Source organism: Schistocerca americana, chromosome 8, assembly GCF_021461395.2.
Source record: "Schistocerca americana isolate TAMUIC-IGC-003095 chromosome 8, iqSchAmer2.1, whole genome shotgun sequence".
NCBI lineage: Eukaryota > Metazoa > Arthropoda > Insecta > Orthoptera > Acrididae > Schistocerca > Schistocerca americana.
Window position 1 is genome coordinate 43,803,538 of NC_060126.1, and position 20,505 is coordinate 43,824,042.

General features: G+C 44.2%; 1 long non-coding RNA gene across 1 annotated transcript in view; it reads left to right on the forward strand.

The window, feature by feature from the left end:
- The window catches only part of LOC124544604, a 46,046-nt gene extending 35,139 nt beyond the window's left edge, over nucleotides 1-10,907 (forward strand). The window contains exon 3 of the long non-coding RNA XR_006967549.1: nucleotides 10,887-10,907. This is a non-coding gene — a long non-coding RNA (uncharacterized LOC124544604). The remainder of the gene's footprint in view (nucleotides 1-10,886) is intronic.
- Nucleotides 10,908-20,505: the final 9,598 nt, after the last annotated feature.

The window sequence follows — 20,505 nt, forward strand, 5'->3', positions numbered from 1 at the left end:
AGCCCTTAACCAGCAAGCAAATGCTGAGCTACTGAGGGTGATTTTAATTGTGTTGCACGTCCAAGCAATCAGACCCCACATTATAATTTTTGTCCCGATTTAAGTGAATTGGTTCAAAGGGGCTCTGAGCACTATGGGACTTAACTGCTGCGGTCATCAGTCCCCTATAACTTAGAACTACTTGTACCTAACTAACATAAGGACATCACACACATCCATGCCCGAGGCAGGATTCGAACCTGCGACCGTAACGGTCGCGCGGTTCCAGACTGTAGATCCTAGAATCGCTCGGCCACTCCGGACGGCTACGTGAATTGGTTCAATACGTTTGCGCGACCTGTGGGACCAGAAAAATCGCACATTGATTAGATACACGTTTCTTACCGCCACTTATTGTAGTGTCGACAAGTTTTATTTGATTATTTATGTTATAGGATTTCTATGGTTGACGTTATCACCATTTCATTTTCTGTCTACTGTGCTGTGGCTGCTATTGTTAACCTTGAACGGGAACCTGCGAAAATGTTTAGATCACAATGGATGCTGATCTTCCCCCATCTCAAGGATAGCGCGCTGGATGATGGGGTCTGGCGCCGTGTGTGAACGTTGCCCTTTCCGCTGGGCGTTATTCTTCACTGTTGGATTGGTGCACAGATCTAGCGAAACCGTAGCTCCGTCAGTCCTTAGTATCATACTGTGCTGTTCGAGAAAGGGACTTTAGGAAAACTTACGACGTTTGTTACTTTCTTTCGCATCAATTACATAAAGAGGAGGGTTACACTCCCCTCCCAAGACGTTCAGCGAATTAAAGCTGCTGCAGGTCAAGAGGTATTAGATGGAGGGTTTACAGCTCAGGTCTAAGCCTCGGTCGCTGGTTGAATGGGCACTGACATCACTGTATCACCTGCTCCGCTACCAGTCGCGACGTCGTCAATCCTTCGTTACGCCCCTCACAGTTGCTGCAGGCCATCAACTGACTGAACGAGGTGATGACGTTAGCTCTCTCCACCAATAGCACTCAGAATTATGTGCAATTAATAACGATACGAGGCCCTTTCCCCATGATGCTAATGGAGACCTGTGTGGGAGGATCAGGAGTGATAAGAATGTTGACTTTCTGGCTGTCCTTCAGGCAGATGAGGTGTTTACTCAAAAGAGCTGCTTCTTCCTGTCTCAAATCACCTGGTCCGAAAGGTGTCTGGCTCAAATGGTTCAAATGGCTCTGAGCACTATGGGACTTAACTTCTGAGGACATCAGTCCCCTGGAACTAAGAACTACTTAAACCTAACTAACCTAGAGAAAACATCACACACATCCATTCCCGAGGCAGGATTCGAACCTGCGACCGTAGCGGTCGCGCGGTTCCAGACTGTAGCGCCTGAACCACTCGGCCACCCTGGCCGGCCCGGATGGTCTCTCTAAGCAGTTTTATGCGCACTTTTGGGCCCTCTTGGGTGCTACGTTTACGACGATGTTAAACGAGGTTACGCAGGGGAGAACTGTGCCTGTAGACTTTAATGTTAATACCTAAAAAACACGGCCGTGACTCTGTGAATTCTTTTCGTCCTCTCACTTTGCTTAATTTTAACTATAAATCTGTAGCGACGGCAATAAATAGCAGGTTATCTTCTGCGTTGGCGAATGTGACTGACAGTCGTCTTTCTGGTCGCTCAATTTTGACTCCAGTATCGGAGAAGTGATTTCAGCTTCTGCAGCCATTTCTGCCCACTGTGCCACACTTTTCAACATGTTAACATGGCATCTCATCATGTTTCTCATAGTTATTTTGCCTGTGTGTTGCAGGCAATCGGTTTCACCCTCAGGCTCGTGTAGTTCTCTCCCACATAAGGCATCGTTGCAAAGACACTTGCCGATGGTCAGCTGACGCCGCCGATCGCGATCAACCGGTGTGTGCCCCAAGGCAGCCCGCTTTCCGTTTCCTTACTTGTCATGGCTCTGGAACTACTGCTTCGCCGTCTTCCATTGCAGTTACGTAGAATGAGTGTTTCTGGTGCAACCCTTACTGTTCAGGCGTATCCAGACGTGGTGGTCCTTCTCCGTCGTAGTGAGTTTCCAATGTAAAATTATTTTTGAGTTCCTGACGGGGGCAAAAGTAAAATTCTCAAACTAGCGAGCTTCGATGATGTTGCTGGGCCGTGGGCTACTGCTGTAGGCTGGCGTACGCCATTGGGTGCCATCGTTGATTGTTACCCTCTTAAAATAGCGACACATAACTGGAAAATTGACAAAGTCTAGGGGGGCACACTGGAGCACGACTGTCCCCATGTCACAGTTCTCCAAAACGTTCGCATCTTGGATGCATATGTCTTGTGTAAGTTATTTTACATTGCCCAGTTGGTCCTGATTCCTGCAAAGATGGTAAAAAAAAATTCCGCTCTTGTCTGGCCGGTTTTTATGGAGACGTTACACATTTACGTTGCGCTATGCGATCACGACACGAAAAGCACTTACGTATCTTATGGGGGTTCCCTCTAGTTTGTACATTCAGCACACGGTTTTGATTATTATCCAGGAATCATATATTTTCGAGACTTGCTGTTCAGACATGTGCGTCCACCTTGTCTTGCTCTACCTGCTTATATTGGACGCCTTGATTTTAAACGACGACACGCTGGAGAATGTTACCTTGCCGTGGGCTGTTCGGGTTCCGATGTACTGCAGCGGCCGGTACCTGCGAGCCGGTCTCTGCTCGCTCTATCGGAAAGGATTGTCTGTCCCAATCCCATAGAACTGCTGTCGCCGCGGATCCTCTGGAAGACAGTGTGGAACAGTATTAGCTTCCCGTTTCTTTCCATGACAGTGGTCTCTTCTCTGTACAGAGCGGTAAATAATTTGATCCCCAATGATGACCGTTTGCATCGGACTGAATCGGTAACACAGACAAATGTAGGAAACGTGCTCTTATAGACAGCATCCAGCATCGACTTACCTGCATTTGGCAAACTCGTACTGGCTCCGGAACACTTGGCTTTCCATACCAGGTCTGTTGCCTCCCTCTACACCACTGATATCATTCGGAGACTTTCAACTTTATTTTTTCAGAAAACGGAAAACAATGCAGTAATCTGGCTGCTCGGTTATTTTGTACATTCCGTGGTCTCTGGTGATGGGGGAACCATCAATTTGCGTTTCACCAGTACATGTATTCCGCCTACTGGAGCAGCCAGACGCTTTCAGGACTCTTTTGACATGCTCACCTCTACGTTTCATCGGCAGGGCATAGGCTGAGGCCAGGTGCGAATGCTACAGGCTTGTAATGCCATGCTCTGTAGCACAACTGCCTACGAACACTCATGTGAGAGATGACTTGACTTACAGTGCTGTCTGATGGGTAGTGGATACGTAACAGGACAGATGTTCAGCATTAAACAGTAAAATAAAATGAAAATAAATAATTGAAGTGCAGTGAGTAGAGTTTTGCGTTGGAGGGCTCGAGTTGGATAGTTGACTTACAGGTCTGGGTATAATGTTTTTTATTTTACGTATAATTTAACTCTGCATAATAAACAAGGCTGCTTTGGCTCGAATAATAATAATATAATAATAATAATGAAAAGGACGGAAAAACGTCTGGTCAGAAACCAGTAAGTTGTAGGATCGAATATGGACTGTGTCACTTTTTTTCTCTCTGCTTATTAACCTAGCATAGAAAAACGGTAAAATGTCTGGCTAGCAAACGAAGGGTTGTTGGATCGAACGCTACCTGGGTCACTTTTTTACACTCTAGCTTTTAACAAAAGAAAAGGCGGAAAAGGGCGTGCCTGGAAACTGAGATGTAGCTAGATCGAATCTCGGTCGAACCACGAATTGTTCAGTCTTCGTTTTAACCTATCCTTCACCTCTCAACAATGTGAGACGTCGCCAGGAACGACACGTGGTTCGGATTCCACGTTACTCTGTTAACTTTCACCACGTGGGCAACTGGCGTAGATTAAGGACTCGCAGGTCGCCGATGTCGTCTCCAACAGGAAAACTTGCATACTGGTCCACACGAAATAATAATAATAATAACAAAAATTATTATTATTATTATCTATATACATAAAATTAAGTTTGCACAGAACCCTCAGAGCAGGAATCCTACTCGCAGATGTCTGTTTTCTGTTTTTAATTAGTATTATCAGAAGCAATGAATTTACAATTCGTTTCCTTACCTAACTTTGCTAAAAACATTATTCCTGTCTTTATCTACTACTATTTACCCTAAAACCAGTAGCCATAGATCAAGTGTTTGATTCTGGGGAGGGGAAGGAGCGTTCATACTTTGTTATTGTTTCTTTCCCCCTTTACCCCCTCCCCCATTTCGACATTTATCTTGCTGTCATCCCCACATTTAATATGCGACATGCATACTATTTTAATAACAATAACAGTGCAGTATATAAGGGGCAGTCGAATGAAAAGGAGAAACATTGAAAAAAACTAAGCAAACTGTGGTGTTCAGTGCCTTCATGGAAAAAGTTTGCACTTGTCTACGGAATCATGATAGTCCCCAAGAGCGCACTTTTTCGTCTGAAGCAAATCTATAGCCTCAAATGTTCCTCTTGACAACTCCAAAAATAAGGAAATCGAATATTGAGGTATGTCCGCCTCTTTTTTCCTCTTTGTTGCATTTCAGATCACCATCTGCGGCGGGGGGGGGGGGGGGGGGGGGCTGGCAACAGCATAGGCGCTGCTCTTCAGCCGAGAGACAGTAAGTACAGAAGATGGAAACATAAAGAGGAAATATGGTGAGACAGAGATATAAAAAGGGGGTAACATAATGGAATATAAAATACAAAGGGGATGACTGTAAAAATGGAGATAAAAATCTAAAATAACCACTCACTGTCACGATTAAGAAACACAAGGTAAAGTACAGTTGGAGCATAAAAGTGGCGACGGGTGGTATATCACAAAACAATCACAGACAGCAACACTATGTACAAGTCCAGCACATGATTAAAGTCACAGCACTTGATTTCATTGTAGAACAGCACCAGACGCAACATTGACATAGCACACTGGTGACAAAAAACAAACTGGGAGGATCTCCCAGCAGTATGGATACAAGGGAGAAGGGAAGAGTGTGGGGGAGGGGGAAATAGGCGGTGTTAGAGAGGGGAGAGAGAGAAGGGGAGACGGGATAGGGGGCGCGCTGAAGGGGGCCTGGAAGGGAAGAATGGAAGAGGGAGACAGCGCCAAGGAGGGGATGCAGAGACTCAGGGGAGGGGAAGGACGAGAAACAACTCAAAGGGGAGGAGGGGAGAAGAAAGGGGGCCCTAGGGAGGGTGGAAACAAGGCCAGGCTACAGTTGGTAGTGAGGGTCGAGATCCTGGCAAGGTTCTTCATCCGTGAGGGGGAGGTGTTGGAAATGGAGGAGATGGAGGGTGTGGAGGTAGAGAGAGGGAGGAATACAACGATAGAGGTGCAGCAATGGGAGAGGGGTGGACAGGAAGGATGAATCCAGGGGGTGGGGGGGATCAAGCCTGTGGACAGTGTAAAGGGAGTGGAAATGTAGGAGGAAAAGGAGGAGGTGGGGGAAGGGGATGAGGCCACTGTGGAGTCATATGGGGACAGAAGGCGGATACAGAAGGCGACCACCTTGTCTCACGTTGGGATAAATATTTTAACAGTTATTCAGTTACTTTTCAAATAATGAAGAGTTTAGTTTCTGTTTTCGAACTGTCTTGTTTTCATTGTGCTCTCCCTTATATGTCAAAAGTACAGCAATATAAGAAAGTAATTTATTAACTAGGGGAAACTGAAAAAGAAGCAAATCAAAGTTTTTGCGATATGGTATGAAAGGACAGGATTATAGGATATATATCAAGACATCAGGGAGTAACCTCCATCGTAGTAGAGGGAGCTGTAGAGTGTAAAAACAGTAAGGGAATATAGAGTTTGTGACTTCCTGTTATGTTTTCATGCGTAATTGTTCTCTGTTATGGTAACTAAGCGTTACTGCCTAGCGAGAGTTTCACAAAGGATTACACGGAAAGGGTGAGGGAAACACGTGTCGTCACTTTCAGCTTCCAACAACATACACTGGTGTTCAAAATTAAAGCAACAAACCACTATTTCCTCGTCCTGTGTCTCATTCACGATATAATCATACAAACTGTCAACAGGTGTCCATACGATCGTGTCCTGCACGAAAGATAGCATTCTGGTCTACATACAACCACCCCAGGGATGACATCAGGCCAGCAATCAAACGCGATGGTGTTTGCCTAGAAGTCCCACATCCACAATCGCTGTGTACAGTCACTGACGGTGCAGTATGGCGCAGAGAAGATCCTTACCAGACTTCCTACGGTGTAGAGCCCTAGAACGCAGGGAAGTAGGACAGTCGCTAACTGATGAGGCCTGATCTACATCTACATCTACATGGTTACTCTGCAATCCACACTTAAGTGCCTGGCAGAGGGTTCAGAGAACCATTTTCATACTACTTCTCTACCATTACACTCTCGAATGGCGCGTGGGGAAAAAGGAACACCCAAATCTTTCCGTTCGAGCTCTGATTTCTCTTATTTTATTATGATGATCATTTATCCCTACGTAGGTAGGTGTCGACACAATATTTTTGCATTCGGAAGAGAATGATTCTGATTGAAATTTCGTAAGTAGATTTCGCCGCAAAGCAAACCGCCTTTGTTTCAGTGACTGTCACACCTACAGCACGAAAACACGAAATGGGCTGCCCTTCTTTGCAATATTTCGATGTCCTACCCGGTAAGGATCCCATACCACGCAGCAATATTCCAGCAGAGGACGGACAAGTGTAATGTAGGCTGTCTCTTTAGTGTGTTTATCGCATCTTCTAAGAGTTCTGCCAAAAAAGCGCAGTTTTTATTTCGCCTTCCCCACAATATTATCTAAGTGGTCTTTCCAATTTAAGTTGCTCGTAATTGTAATTCCTATGTATTTAGTCGAATTGACAGCCCTTAGATTTGTGCGATTTATCGTATACCCAAAATTTATCGGATTTCTTTTAGTACCCATGTGGATGAGCTCGCACTTTCCTTTGTTTAGTGCTAATTGCCACTTTTCCCACCGTACAGAAATTCTCTCTAGATCAGTTTGTAATTGGAATTGGTCGTCTGATGATTTTACTAGACGGTAATTACAGCGTCATCTACAAACAGTCTAAGGGGGCTGCTCAGATTATCACCTACATCATTTATGTAAATCAGGAACAGCAGAGGGCCTATGACACTACTTTGCGGAACGCCACATATCACTTCTGTTCTACTCGATGATTTACCGTCTATCACTACGAACTGTGACCTCTCCGAGAGGAAATCACGAATCCAAACAACTGAGACGATACTCCATATGCACGCAATTTGATTAACAGTCGCTTGTGAGGAACGGTATCAAAAGCCTTCTGGAAATCTAGGAATATGGAATCGATCTGATATCCTTGTTGATAGCACTCATTACTTCATGGGAATAAAGAACTAGCTGTGTTGCACAAGAACGATATTTTCTGAATCCGTGTTGGTTATGTATCAATAAGTCATTTTCTTCAAGGTGATACATAATGTTCGAGTACAGTATATGCTCCAAAATCCTACTGCAAGTTGAGGTTAGTGATATGGGTCTGTAATTGAATGGGTTCCTCCTACTTCCTTTCTTGAATATTGGTATGACCTGTGCTACTGTCCAGTTTTTAGGAATAGACATTTCGTTAAGTGAGCGGTTGTATATGATTGCTAAGAAAGGCGCTATTGTGTCTGCATACTCTGAAAGGAACCTGATTGGTATACTCATCTGGACCGGAAGACTTGCCTTTCTTAAGTGATTTGAGTTGTTCCGCAACACGTAAGGTATCTACTTTTATGCCTCTCATGCTGTTCTGGTTTCGAATTCTGGAATATTTACTTCGTCTTCTTTCCTGAAGGAATTACGGAAAACTGTATTTAGTAACTCCGCTTTAGTGACACCATCATCGGTAACATTTCAATCGCTATCGCGCAGTGACGGTACCGACTGTTTTTTGCCACTGGTGTACTTTACATACGACCAGAATCTATTTGGCTGTTCTACCACATTTTGCGACAATATTTCATTGTGGAAACTATTAAAAGCATCTCGCATTGACGTCCGCACTAAATTTCGAGCTTCCGTGAAACTTAGCCAGTCTTGGGGATTTTGCGTTCTTCTGAATTTGGCATGTTTTTTCTTCGCTTCTGCAACAGTGTTCCGACATGTTTTGTGTAGCAAGGTGGATCAGTCCCGTCTCTTATTAACTTCTGAGGTATGAATACATCTATTGCTGTCGATACTGTATCTTTGAATTAGCGCCATATCTGGTCTACACTAACATAATTAGCTTGGAAGGAATGGAGACTCTCTCTTAGGAAGGCATCAAGCGAACTTTTATCTGCTGTTTTAAATAGATATATTTTGCGTTTATTTTTAGTGGTTTTTGTTGACATGGTTCTGGGCCTCGCTACAATGACCTTGTGTTCACTAATCCCTGTATCCGTCGTGACGCTCTCTATTAGATCACGATTATTTGTGGCTAGGAGGTCAAGTCTGTTTTCGCAAACATTTACAAATCGTGTGGGCTCATGAGCTAATTGTTCAAAGTAATTCTCAGAGAAAGCATTTAGTACAATTTCGGAAGATGTTTCCTGCCTACCACCGTCTTTGAACATGTATTTTCGCCAACAAATCGTGGGTAGATTGAAGTCTCCACCAATTATAACTGTATGAGTGGGGTAGTAATTTGTAATGAGATTCAAGTTTCCTTTGAAGCGTTCAGCTATTATATCATCTGAGTCGGGGGGTCGGTAGATTATTATTTAGCTATGGCTGTTGTGTATAACCTCTATCCATAGTAATTCGAAGGAACTATCTATTTCAACCTTACTACAAGATAAACTACTACCAATAGACACAAACACAACACCACCTAATTTATTTACTCTATACTTTCAGAACACGGTTTGCACCTCTGTAAAAAATTTGGCAGAATTTATCTCCGGCTTCAGCCAGCTTTCTGTTCCTATAACGATTTCGGCTTCAATGCTTTCTATCAGCGCTTGAAGCTCTGGTGCTTTCCCAACACAGCAACGACAATTTACAACTACAATACGGACAGTTGCTTGGTCGATTCTCGTCGTTTCTTTGCCCTGTACCCTTTGAGACTGGGGCCCTTTTTAATCTTTCCCAAGACTTTCTAACCTAAAAAACCGCCCAGTGCACGCCACACAGCCCCTGCTGCACGTTTAGCCGCCTCCTGTGTGTAATGGACACCTGACCCATTTACTGGAACCCGAAACCCCACCACCCTATGGCTTAATGGGAGCCGTCCTCTTATTTTTCGGATGTGGCGACAGTTTATAGAGATCGAAACTACCCCGAAGACCTTGGTTGTGGCCGACCACGTGTAACATTTGAAAGACAAAATCGTTATTTGGCTGTACGGACACGACGGTACTGCCTTAGTTCTGCAGGGCAACTGGCATCTGACCTCCCAGCATCCACTGGACGAGTTGTATCGAGGAAAACGGTGTACAGAAGGCTCCGGCAGAGTGCACTTTAATGTATGTGTGCCTCTGACGCGTCTTCACTGAAGGGAACGTCTAGAGGGAGCTGGCAACATGCCACCTGGACGTTGGAAGAGTGGGCCAATATTCTTTTCATGTCTAGTTGCTGCACTATTCCGGGCAAAAGGAGGTCCGACATGGTATTAGGGGGTGTCCCCTGTCTTTACTCAGCGCAGTGTAATGTGCATTATAATTTTCAATACACGATACTAATTCTGGCACCTTTCCCTGGATGCAACTGCAGTTTAGTAATATAATATCAGTCCGCTCTACATTGGATCTGCAATGACAAGAATTCTCTGAGGACATTGTTGCGGATGTATTTTCGAATTCGGTAGGCAATTCGGCTCTAATCCGAAAAGGGGAAGGGGGACTTCTGTAACCCAAGAAACCTCCATGTGCACGCCACACGTAATCCACTACCCCAGTAGGCACTTTCTGCGTGTAGTGCACGCCCGACCTATTATGGTGAACCCTAAAATTCTTTGCCTGATAGCGGAGATCGACAAATTCGCATCTGATACCTTAGTAGAATTGTCTCAGTCTCTGGCTTAGACCTGCTTAGATCTGCTCCAAGGTCAAAACCAGACGGTCAGGTGAGTCTTTTACACGTTTAATTCTCTGCATCAAAGAGCAGAGTGAACTGTTCGAGTCCCAGTCCCAAGCATTTCCAGCCACGTGGCTGACGAGTCGACAGTAAGTTAGGAAGTAGGTGGGGGGAGAGTCTCGATTGGAAATGTTTCGAAGGGCTTCCCTTTTCTGGCATTCACCTGTGCAGTCAGCAGAAACTGCAGTGCTGAATGTTTCTTAGGTTTCAGGGACGATGCCTCTAGCTCCAAGTAGCATTCCATGTTCAAAGTCTGCTAATTCCCATCGTGTGGGCATAATCACGTCAGAATCCTTTCCACACTAATCACTTGAGTACAGATGACAGCTCCGTCAAAGCCCAGCTCTTTTATACCATGTCGTAGCCAAAGATATAAATGCTATTGTGTGTCTGCGAACGTGTTTGTATCTTATACATGTGCGTAGGGCCGATTACTTGCTTAGGATGTGTAGTGTGCTTGCTATTTCTGGATGTTGCAGTTTTTACAAAGAAAGTGTAGGCAAGGCTTGTGTGTGTGCGTACACGTTTGGGAGCCTATGTGTGTGTGTGTGTGTGTGTGTGTGTGTGTGTGTGTGTGTGTGTGTGAGTGAGTGCGTCGAGGACTAAAGTTTATGGCTTTCTTGACTCTCACTAGAGTGCTCAAACTTTCCGTTAGCTCTGCGTGCCACTTTATAAGTGTGTTCATATTTTTCGGCCGTCGCGCGATGTGTTTCAGTGGTCGCAAACGTTCTGATTGGGATGACACATGGCGACCGCAAGGCGAAGCAGACGTGCCGCTGGCTCTGTACGGTGGAACCCAAGGAGTGTGGCCGGCGCAGCAGTAACTGCAAGAGCAGCCGAGACACTGGCCGCACAAAACGGTAACTCACTCACTTCTTGTTACATGTCAATTATAAGCTTAACATATCTATCACAATCGGTTTATCAGGCATTCGAGAAGAAAAATGAATGATTAAAATGTAGCGAGGGAGGAGAGAGAGAGAGAGAGAGAGAGAGAGAGAGAGAGAGAGAGGTGGGAAGTCTACTGAGAAGCAACGATCATAATACGATGGGCTTTAAATAAGTAATGCAACACTTTTTTTTTCTGAAAGCAGGATCGCAATACTCCATATTATTATATTAGAACAAATAAGCCCTCGGTCACAAAAATTAAGTCAAAATTGACCAGGTTTCGACGCTACTATGAGCGTCGTCTTCAGAATTAAACTAACTGTTCTAAAACGTAATAGGTATATAAGACATTAATAAACTAAAGTGTGTACTGACTGGAAAGAGATGCGGTATTTACTAGTGACATTCTAAAAAATCTAAGCCTGAAAGGCGACGTCATGAAAAGTTGTAAATAAGATAAGATGGCGAGCCGCTAAGGGCTGCTCGTACCTGAGTGAACACGGGTTGCAACAAGACTGAGGTGCCCACGTTAGAAAGTGTGGGCAAGTAAACATGGTGTTGCTACGAGCGCCATCTAGTAGCCGCAGAAACAACTAGGCTACTGTACATTCAAAATTAGACACATGGAATTGTAATGAAGCAGATTCAGGTATAACGTAAGCACTAATAATAATAAGATGAAGTTAATATTTATGTGCTTTAAACAGAGATGCATTTTGTAACGTAAAAAAACGTCAGTTATGACATACAAGAAAACGGCAAAAACGTAACAGGAAAATAACATTTCGGCAAACTGCATGAGGAAATCTGAATCAAAGATCAAGCAAATGGCTTTATACAATCGAAAAAGTTTTTATTTCGCAGCTGCAGCTGTTCTTTGAGAATGAGGCCATTATGATGAGATAGATGTTTGATAATCTCCAATTCCTCTAAAACATCTAACCTACGCCCCTTCTTTTCGGTATGCAGAGTATTGCTATCGCCAATGGCTTTAGGCATGTGTCCAGTAACTAAGAGATGATCGGCAAAGGATGAATTTAGAGGACTGGTGCCGTTCTTTCTCAAAAGATGTTCTTTATGTCTGATGGCGAAAGCACGTCCAGTTTGCCCTATATAATAGGAGGAGCAGGTATCACAGATGATCTTATAAACGCCAGAACTCTCTGTAGGGGAGCGAATGGATTTCAAATTATGAATTAAGTATCTCTTCAGATTATTATTAATAGAGATGGCAACATTGAAGTTGTATTTGTTGCGAAGCACGCGCTGAATATGATAGGAAATGGGTCCTACGAATGGAATAGAAAAGCGTTTTTTTTTGTTTTTTTTTGGGTAAGTTCAGCGTGTGAGGTGTTGAGCGTATTAATTCTTGCAGTTTTCTTTTTGAGGATATCGTCCATTATTGACTGCTATGGTTTTAAGTAAATTAATCTCCTCATTAAGCTTTTCTGTTGAAAGTGGTATAGAGGTGGCTTGGTGGACGGCACTCTTTTGGCTACAGAACCCAATTTTCCGAGATAATCTCCGTTCAATGCCTGGTCTTACGCCACCTTATTGTGGGGGCCTGCACGCGCGCATGGTACCACTCCACAGGTCGACGTCAGGGCCAACATCTTGCTGCTTCAGTAACTCCTCCGTCATCCACCTACTGCCCCCTGTGGCGAGCATACTTCATTGGGCCAAACAGATGGAAGTAGGAAGCTGCGAGATCCGGGCTGTAGGGTGGATGAGGAAGAACTGTACAGCGAAGTTTTGTGAGCTCCTCTCTGGTTTGGAGTCTCGTGAGGCCTTGTGTCATCATGCGGAAGGAGAAATTCTTTTGCATTTTTGCGGCGACGAGCACACTGAAGTGATATCTTAAGTTTCCTGAGGGTAGTACAACATATTTCGGATTTGATTGTTGCACTATGAGGAAGGTCATCAAACAGAATAGCCTCTTCAGAGTCCAACAACGCCGCCGCCATGGCGTACTGGCTGAGGGTGTGGCTCTGAAGTTTTTCTTCAGAGAAGAGGCGGAGTGGCACCATTCCATAAATGGCCGCTTTGATTCTGGTTCGAGATGATGAAGCCAGGTTTCATCGCCTGTAACGATGTCCGATAAAAAATTTGCACTATCCACCTAATATACGTGCAAGAAATTCCGCACAGATGGTCATTCGTTGCTCTCTATGGTCTTCTGTAAGGCAGCTAGGAACTCGGCTGGCACACGCCTGTGAGTACCCCATCTGGTGGTCGAGCAGGGCCAGCTGTTGTGTAAGAGCACGTGAACCCCCTAACTTTTACACCTTGCGATTTTATTAGTTATTTTTCTTTGAATCCTGTTAAAAGTAACGCAGATTCTGCAATCTGAAAGATACGGCACTTAAACCTACCGCACTACAGCTCCTCTAGACTCGGTGAAACTTCGCATCAGGGTCGTGAGCACACCTTCCCTTGTGCACATTGTAAAGGAGTTCGTGCACATGCGCAATTGACGTGACGTAATTACCTTACGGGACAAATATATACGGATTTGATAAGCAATGTGCCCGGTTTACGGCGTGCACAGCTAGCCCTCAACACTCAGCTACAAGTTTACGTCAGTGCCACCAGGGGGCAGCATACTGCAGCAGACTTTTATCCACGTTCGCTTGTCATAAATCCCACTAGATTTCCGATTCACTCACTGCATAGTAACATTAGACATCAGTATATGTTATAATTACACTGATACTTAAACCTATATTGTGGGATTATAAAAGAGATATAGTACATTAAGTTTTGAAATTTATCATACAGTAATCCATTTGAGGCGGTGAGAACCATAAAGCACATCATCGTCGCTTGTGGGACTGTAGCATTTATTCATGCTTCTGACATCTGTTGATCTCATGGTGGGTCAAGTTTATCTGTACTGCAAATAAGCATGAGTACCAGCGAACATTTAACAAAGAAGTGTATGATAAGACTAATTTGTTGTGTGGGTACAATGTAAGAGTGCCTGATTTTCAGCCCGGAAGTTACTTCGTTAAGTAATACATGAATTAGAGACCTTGTACATTTTTCCGAAAAGATTAAAAAGCACTGCCAGACCCTTAAATGTGATTTGCAGAGTGTCCATGTAGATGTAGAAAAATCGACGGTATGTAGTGTGTTTTTTGTTTGAAAACTGGGTTTTTACATTCAGATACGGTGCTTACTGTTGACAACAGTAAGGCCCACTTTGTTCTTGGCCATGGAGCTTCTATTCAGTTGTGAATAACACAACTGTATTTCAGGTGCGTTTATATTTTTACAGATGTAATGACAATATGATTTTTACACCCATTTTTATTCAATAGTCGGGATGATTACTGTTTCCGGTATATTGTACATAAGAGTGTCTACACTATTTTTGTTTTTAAAGAGACGACTGAACCCATGAAATTGTGTGATTCAAATTATTTACATACGTAATGATGACAGGATACTTGTAGTTCTCTTTTTTATATCAAACAATCATGAGAGTTCTGTATTATCGCAGTTACTTACTGTTTTACTTGTGTAACGACGATACGACTTTTTGTAAGCACTGGTTTTAGTTCCTCTTGTGTTGTACATAGTGGTTGTGTTATACTTTTGTTTGTACGAAGTTTCTGTTAATTGACTGAATAACTATATGGTGTCTTTTCCGCTTGATTGCTATATCTGTAGTCCGTTCAACAGAATATTTCATTTATGTATTCACAGCGTAATAATTGTAAGTAATTCTTGCGTTCTACTGTTAAGGTGAGCTAGTATCTATACATATTTTTCGGTTCAGACTCTCGCACCTAAGTCATTAGCTTTGGTTGAAACGAATATGATAGCATACAATCGAAATACTGCAGTAGACAGATGCCGAGCAGGATGTTTACATGTTAACACCTTTGGTTAAGCGGCCGTGCCTAGACAGTCCAGTACAGCACAGCACAACACAGCACTTTTGTCGGTTCCCTGATTCCACTGACGGTTGTGTTTCTGTGAGGCGATGGACGAACTGTTTAAGTGTGTTCTTCGTGTTCCAGAATGTGTGTCTTCCGTTTTACGTATGTAATATTTCTCCGGAAGAAGCTCTGTGCCATGCTCCCTGGACGAATTTCAGCCTAAAACTGATAGCTGTAAAAAAAAACTTTTTTAACCCTATGTGCGTCACATTTAGAAAAAAATTGGGGAAAATTTTTTTGTGATGAATATTTGCTGTGTATTTTGCTCATATGCCATATCCATTGCAAAAGTTCTTTTAAAGCTATTGGTTAATAAATAAAATAATGATTCCAAATGGCATCATTAGAAATTACATAATAATTACTCAAAGAAATGCATACATAACTGTATTGTAAACTTACCGTATTTCATTCCCTTGCCCTTGAGGAACTACATAAAGTTGGTTCCACAACCAAGAATTTCAGTATACACAGAATAAAACTAAACACAACAGTTATTGTTCACTCACAAATGCAGTAGCACAACTCACGACACTTCTCTGTTCTGCACTTCAAACAAACGGCGAGTCATGAAAGGAAACGCCACTGTCATCTGTTGGCCAAACTTGGAACTACGTGAAGCGATGCCAAACGGTGTCCTGAAGCATTGAGAAGCTCAAGAAATAACCAGGAATATTTAATGATGCCGTTTGGAATCGCAGACGCAGAAAGGGTTAAGTATAGATTGCTCAACAGGACGTAAATTGCCACTTACACAAAAGTGCGAAACGGATAAAAACGAAAGTTTAAAAATTAATTCGTTCTTGCATAAACTGTACTCAATTATTGAGCCATGGCTGGCTCGCGTCATGCCGTGTTTTTTATCATTGGTTGCCCGTATTTCTTCTTCGGCTACTGCCATAACGTTGGTGTCTTCTCAGTCGGCGCCGAAGCGCCAGTGAGGTGCGGACAGCCAGTACTTGCCTGCCGCTGGCCACACACATGCACTGTCCGACGGAAGGAGACTCTAGCGGGAACGACAGTTGGTTGGTCGCTCGGTCGGTCGTCTCATCGGGGGACATATATTTGGTCTTTTGACCATTTCTGGGCCTCGTCAGCTGGTCATCTTGCCAGACGTGGGTCGGTTCCTCCCTTGTCCAGAGATGATGGGTGGCCAGTGGGCCAGTGTTCCCTCTGCATGGTGGAGCCGAACCAGTGTGGCCGGGTCGCCGTGTCTCCGAGTTCCGAACGGACATCGAGTCAGGGCGCAGCGTCAGTGCGGCCCGGATAGCCATGATTCGCCCGACCGTTGCCGACACACATAACCTGAGTGGCGATGGCCTTGCTTGGCCGTTCGTTCGGTCCTCTGATCAGACGACATGTATTTGGTCGCCGACCGACTATCGGCTCTGTGTGTGAGTCGACTTGTGATTAGTCTTTGTTGTTGTTCAGTGAAATCGCTGGGCTAGCAGGACAGAGCGGATGCGGTTATATTTGTGGAAAGGGGCCAAAACAAGTTACTGTCAGTTGCACTCAACATATAAACTTTATTTCTTAAAACACACAATCACACAAGCAAGAATCAAAACTGGAAAGAGATTTTCGCTCTGCAGCGGAGTGTGCGCTGATATGAAACTTCCTGGCAGATTAAAACTGTGTGCCCAACCGAGACCCGAACTCGGGACCTTTGCCTTTCGCGGGCAAGTGCTCTACCATCTGAGCTACCGAAGGACGACTCACTCCCGGTACTCAAAGTTTTAACGAAAGACCTCCTTCGATTAAATTTAGATCAGCTGAAGGCCACATAAAAAATGCAAGGCACATGGCCTGAGCAAGGAACTGAGATACCGGAATTCTTCTGGAGGTTTCACTTCTTTAGAATTTTTTTTATCTTCAATGTAAATAGGCGGAAAGCCTTAGCTTAAATTTTTTCCGTAGAACTCGGCTGAAGGCCTCACATTAATCAAGAAATGTGTTACACCTTAAGGCTGAGACAAAGATTTTCAAATTTTAAATAGGCTGAAAACTTGGCTAAAGGGCGGATATCAACAAAAGAATTTAATGGCTAGGAAGAAGAGCTTTCAATTTGAAAAGGCCGAAAGTCTTATCTTGAAATATTTCGTGTGAAATTCGGCTGAAGGCCTCATACTAAGGAATAAGAATCTTATGACTTAACGGCAATTAATTTAAGAGAGTTAAAACTCGGATGAAGGCCACACACCATGCTGAAAACAATTTTATGTCTAAAGGCCTAATGGGAAGAGCTTCTAAATTTCAACTAAAATATGCTAAAGGCCTTATCCTAAAATGTTTCACATAACTCTCAGCTGAAGGCCACATACGAAACCCAAACAAGCTCATGGCTTAAAGGCCAGACAAAGAAATTTCCAATTTTCAATTTAAGCTGGAAAACTCGTCTGAAGGCCACATTAAAACTAGAAAATATTTCTTACGGCTTAAGGCCTAGACAAAATTTTTCAACTTTAGAGTTGAAAAGGCTGAAAACACGGCTGAAGCCCACATACCAAATTGAAACCAATTTACAGCTTAAAGCCTAGGCACAAGCAATTTTCAATTTTAATTTTGAAAGGCTGAAACTCGACTGAAGGCCACATATCAAACAAGAAACAATTTTTTTAGAGATTAAGGCCTAAGAAGAAATGCCTTGCAATTTTAATAAGCTAAATCTCGGATGAAGGCCACACGGAGTACTATAAAGGAAATCACTATGTGAAACACAAGTAGCGGCGCTCAGAAAGTTCCAAGGGTCGGCATGGGAAAGTAACACTAACGCACGTTTAGGTGAGACAGGCAGCCAGACCGACAACCTCTTAATCGAAAGGCAACCCAACCAAAAGCCAGTGGACGAACCAACTAACAATATCAGTTCTGCTCCACCAGACCAGCAAAACGACAACAAGATGTCAATAGCTCAACGTTCTGGATATTGGTGCTCAATCCACCCAAGTCAGAATAAACGCCCAAAACTACCAACAACACCTCAGCTGTAGAACTACACGCCGTGCTCGACAGCATCAACACGACGAGGAAAATACACTGTCAAAAACTACATCAACGACCAGGGCAGGTCACCGGAACGTCAACGGCCACAAGTCAGAAGATACCGCTGGTAACTTCATTAATGAAGGAATGAATTAAATTAAGTTAAAAACCACACAGGAAGACGGCTGCAATTCTAGCCAACTTTAATGCAAACACGTTGTTGATCGCGGGAATCTCACAGATAGCGACAACCAGGCTCAAACGAAGAGATGTGATACCAGCTGTGGCTTGATAGTAGGATGAGTGAGCACTCAACCTTCGTGTCCAGGATCGCTGGGCGACGATTTGTGTAACCCTCGCAAGAAGCGCCTCACAACTCCAACCGCGCGAGCACGCCGCCAGCGGCTCCGGTCTGACCACGCGCCACGGAGACTTCCTCGCTGCTCAGCCCCAACAGACCGACTGCCACACACCGCGCAGCCGGAAAATATATCCGCCACACCAAAGACAGTACGGCAGTACTAGTATCGATACACTCTGCTGCTGGCACTCACGGAGAGAAGACAGCAACGTGATGGCGGTACCGAAGAAGAAATAAGGCACGACTGGAGTGCAACCAATGATAAAAAACAAGTCACGACGCGAGCCAGCCACGGCTCAATTATGTTCAAAACAACAGAATTCTACAAAACAATTCATCCTTTTTTCAGACTATTTATAGACATTACTAACATTATTATTAATGTTATTATTATAATTATATTATTATTATTATAATTATTATTATTGACAGCAGTTGAAGCTGTACAAATATGTTGATAAGCATAACTATTATACAGCACATGACAGGCCGCTGTGACCGAGCGTTTCTAGGCGCCTCAGTCCGGAAACGCGCTGCTGCTATGGTCGCAGGTTCGAATCCTGCCTCAGGCATGGATGTGTGTGATGTCCTTAGGTTGGTTAGGTTCAAGTAGTTGTATGTCTAGGAGACTGATGACCACAGATGTTAAGTCCCATAGTGCTTAGAGTCATATGAACCATGTAGAGCACACGCTAAATCAGAGTATACAACTATGAGCCGCCACTGTGGACGAATGTGTCAGCACTGCCAACAGAGACATCCAGTAGATCAGCGAGGTGAACTGCTGTGGTCGTCAGTCCCCTAGAACTTAGAAGTACTTAAACCTGACCTAAGGACATCACACACATCCATGCCCGAGGCAGGATTCGAACCTGCGACCGTAGCGGTCGCGCGTTTCCAGACTGTTGCGCCTAGAACCTTTCGGCCACTCCGGCCGGCAGCGAGGTGTTTGGTCGTGATTAGTTGATCACCTCGAATGAGGTCGCATATTTAAAAAATGCAACTCCTGGAAGGCTGCCGAATAGTAGCCAGAACGAATAACTTACCTTGAAAGCTCTGAGAGTTCAAAGGAGACGCCACAGGAAGGGCGTGGGTTTGGGCATTGGCCATAAATGTTATGTACACTCACGAGGTATCACGTGAGCTGACTTGTTGAGCCGCGATGCCCGCAGTGTGTTGGCGGTGACCATGATGTGGTCGCACTAGAGGCCGCACAGGACAGTGTCCAGAGGCGCCAGCAGTGTGGTCTGCCCGCACAGTACAACGGCGGAGGTGGCGTAGCTCGTGGGACAGTTCAGAAAAGACAGCGGTCCAAGAGGGACCTGTATAGCTCTGGCCTGGGAGCTGGACTTTTTGTATTTGCGCTGGCTCTCCTCACGCTCATACGTAGCCGTGTACCTCTCTCCATGGGACTTTGCAATCAGAACTAGTGTAATTTCATCCAAGTCATTATCCAAAGTGACTCAGATGAGCAATTAAAGACTGCAATTATTCAAGTCTTACATTTGCTCGATTATTACCCGTCAGCGTTCTATAACTCTTTCACACTTCCCGTTAGCCACCTCCACGTTAGTTGACTGGACGTACCTTCTCCAGTCTCCAGTGCACTGAGTGTCTGTACCGCTCCCTGCACGCGACACACTGCCGCACGTTCCAGCACTGCTGGAGCCACACCTGTGCGCAGCCGGCGGGCGCACGGGAGATGGACTGGTTTGCGCAACCTTTTTTGCGATGACGACACACGCCTCACCCAGCGGTTCACTCTGCAAGCGTCTGTGAATATCTGAGTGCTCTTGTTTTCCGCTGAAAGAAATACAATGACACGTCTCTGCTTGGAACGCACATCCGCTACAGACACCATTTTCAAAGCCATATACAGGATGGTCCAGTGATAGTGACCGGGCCAAATATCTCACGAAATAAGCATCAAACGAATGAACTACAACGAACGAAACTCGTCTAGCTTGAAGGGGGAAACCAGATGGCGCTATGGTAGACCCGCTAGATGGCGCTCCCATAGATCAAAAGGCTATTAACTGCGTTTTTTAAAAATAGGAACCTTCATTTTTTATTACATATCGTGTAGTACGTAAAGAAATATGAATGTTTTAGTTGGACCACTTTTCTCGCTTTGTGATAGATGGCGCTGTAATATT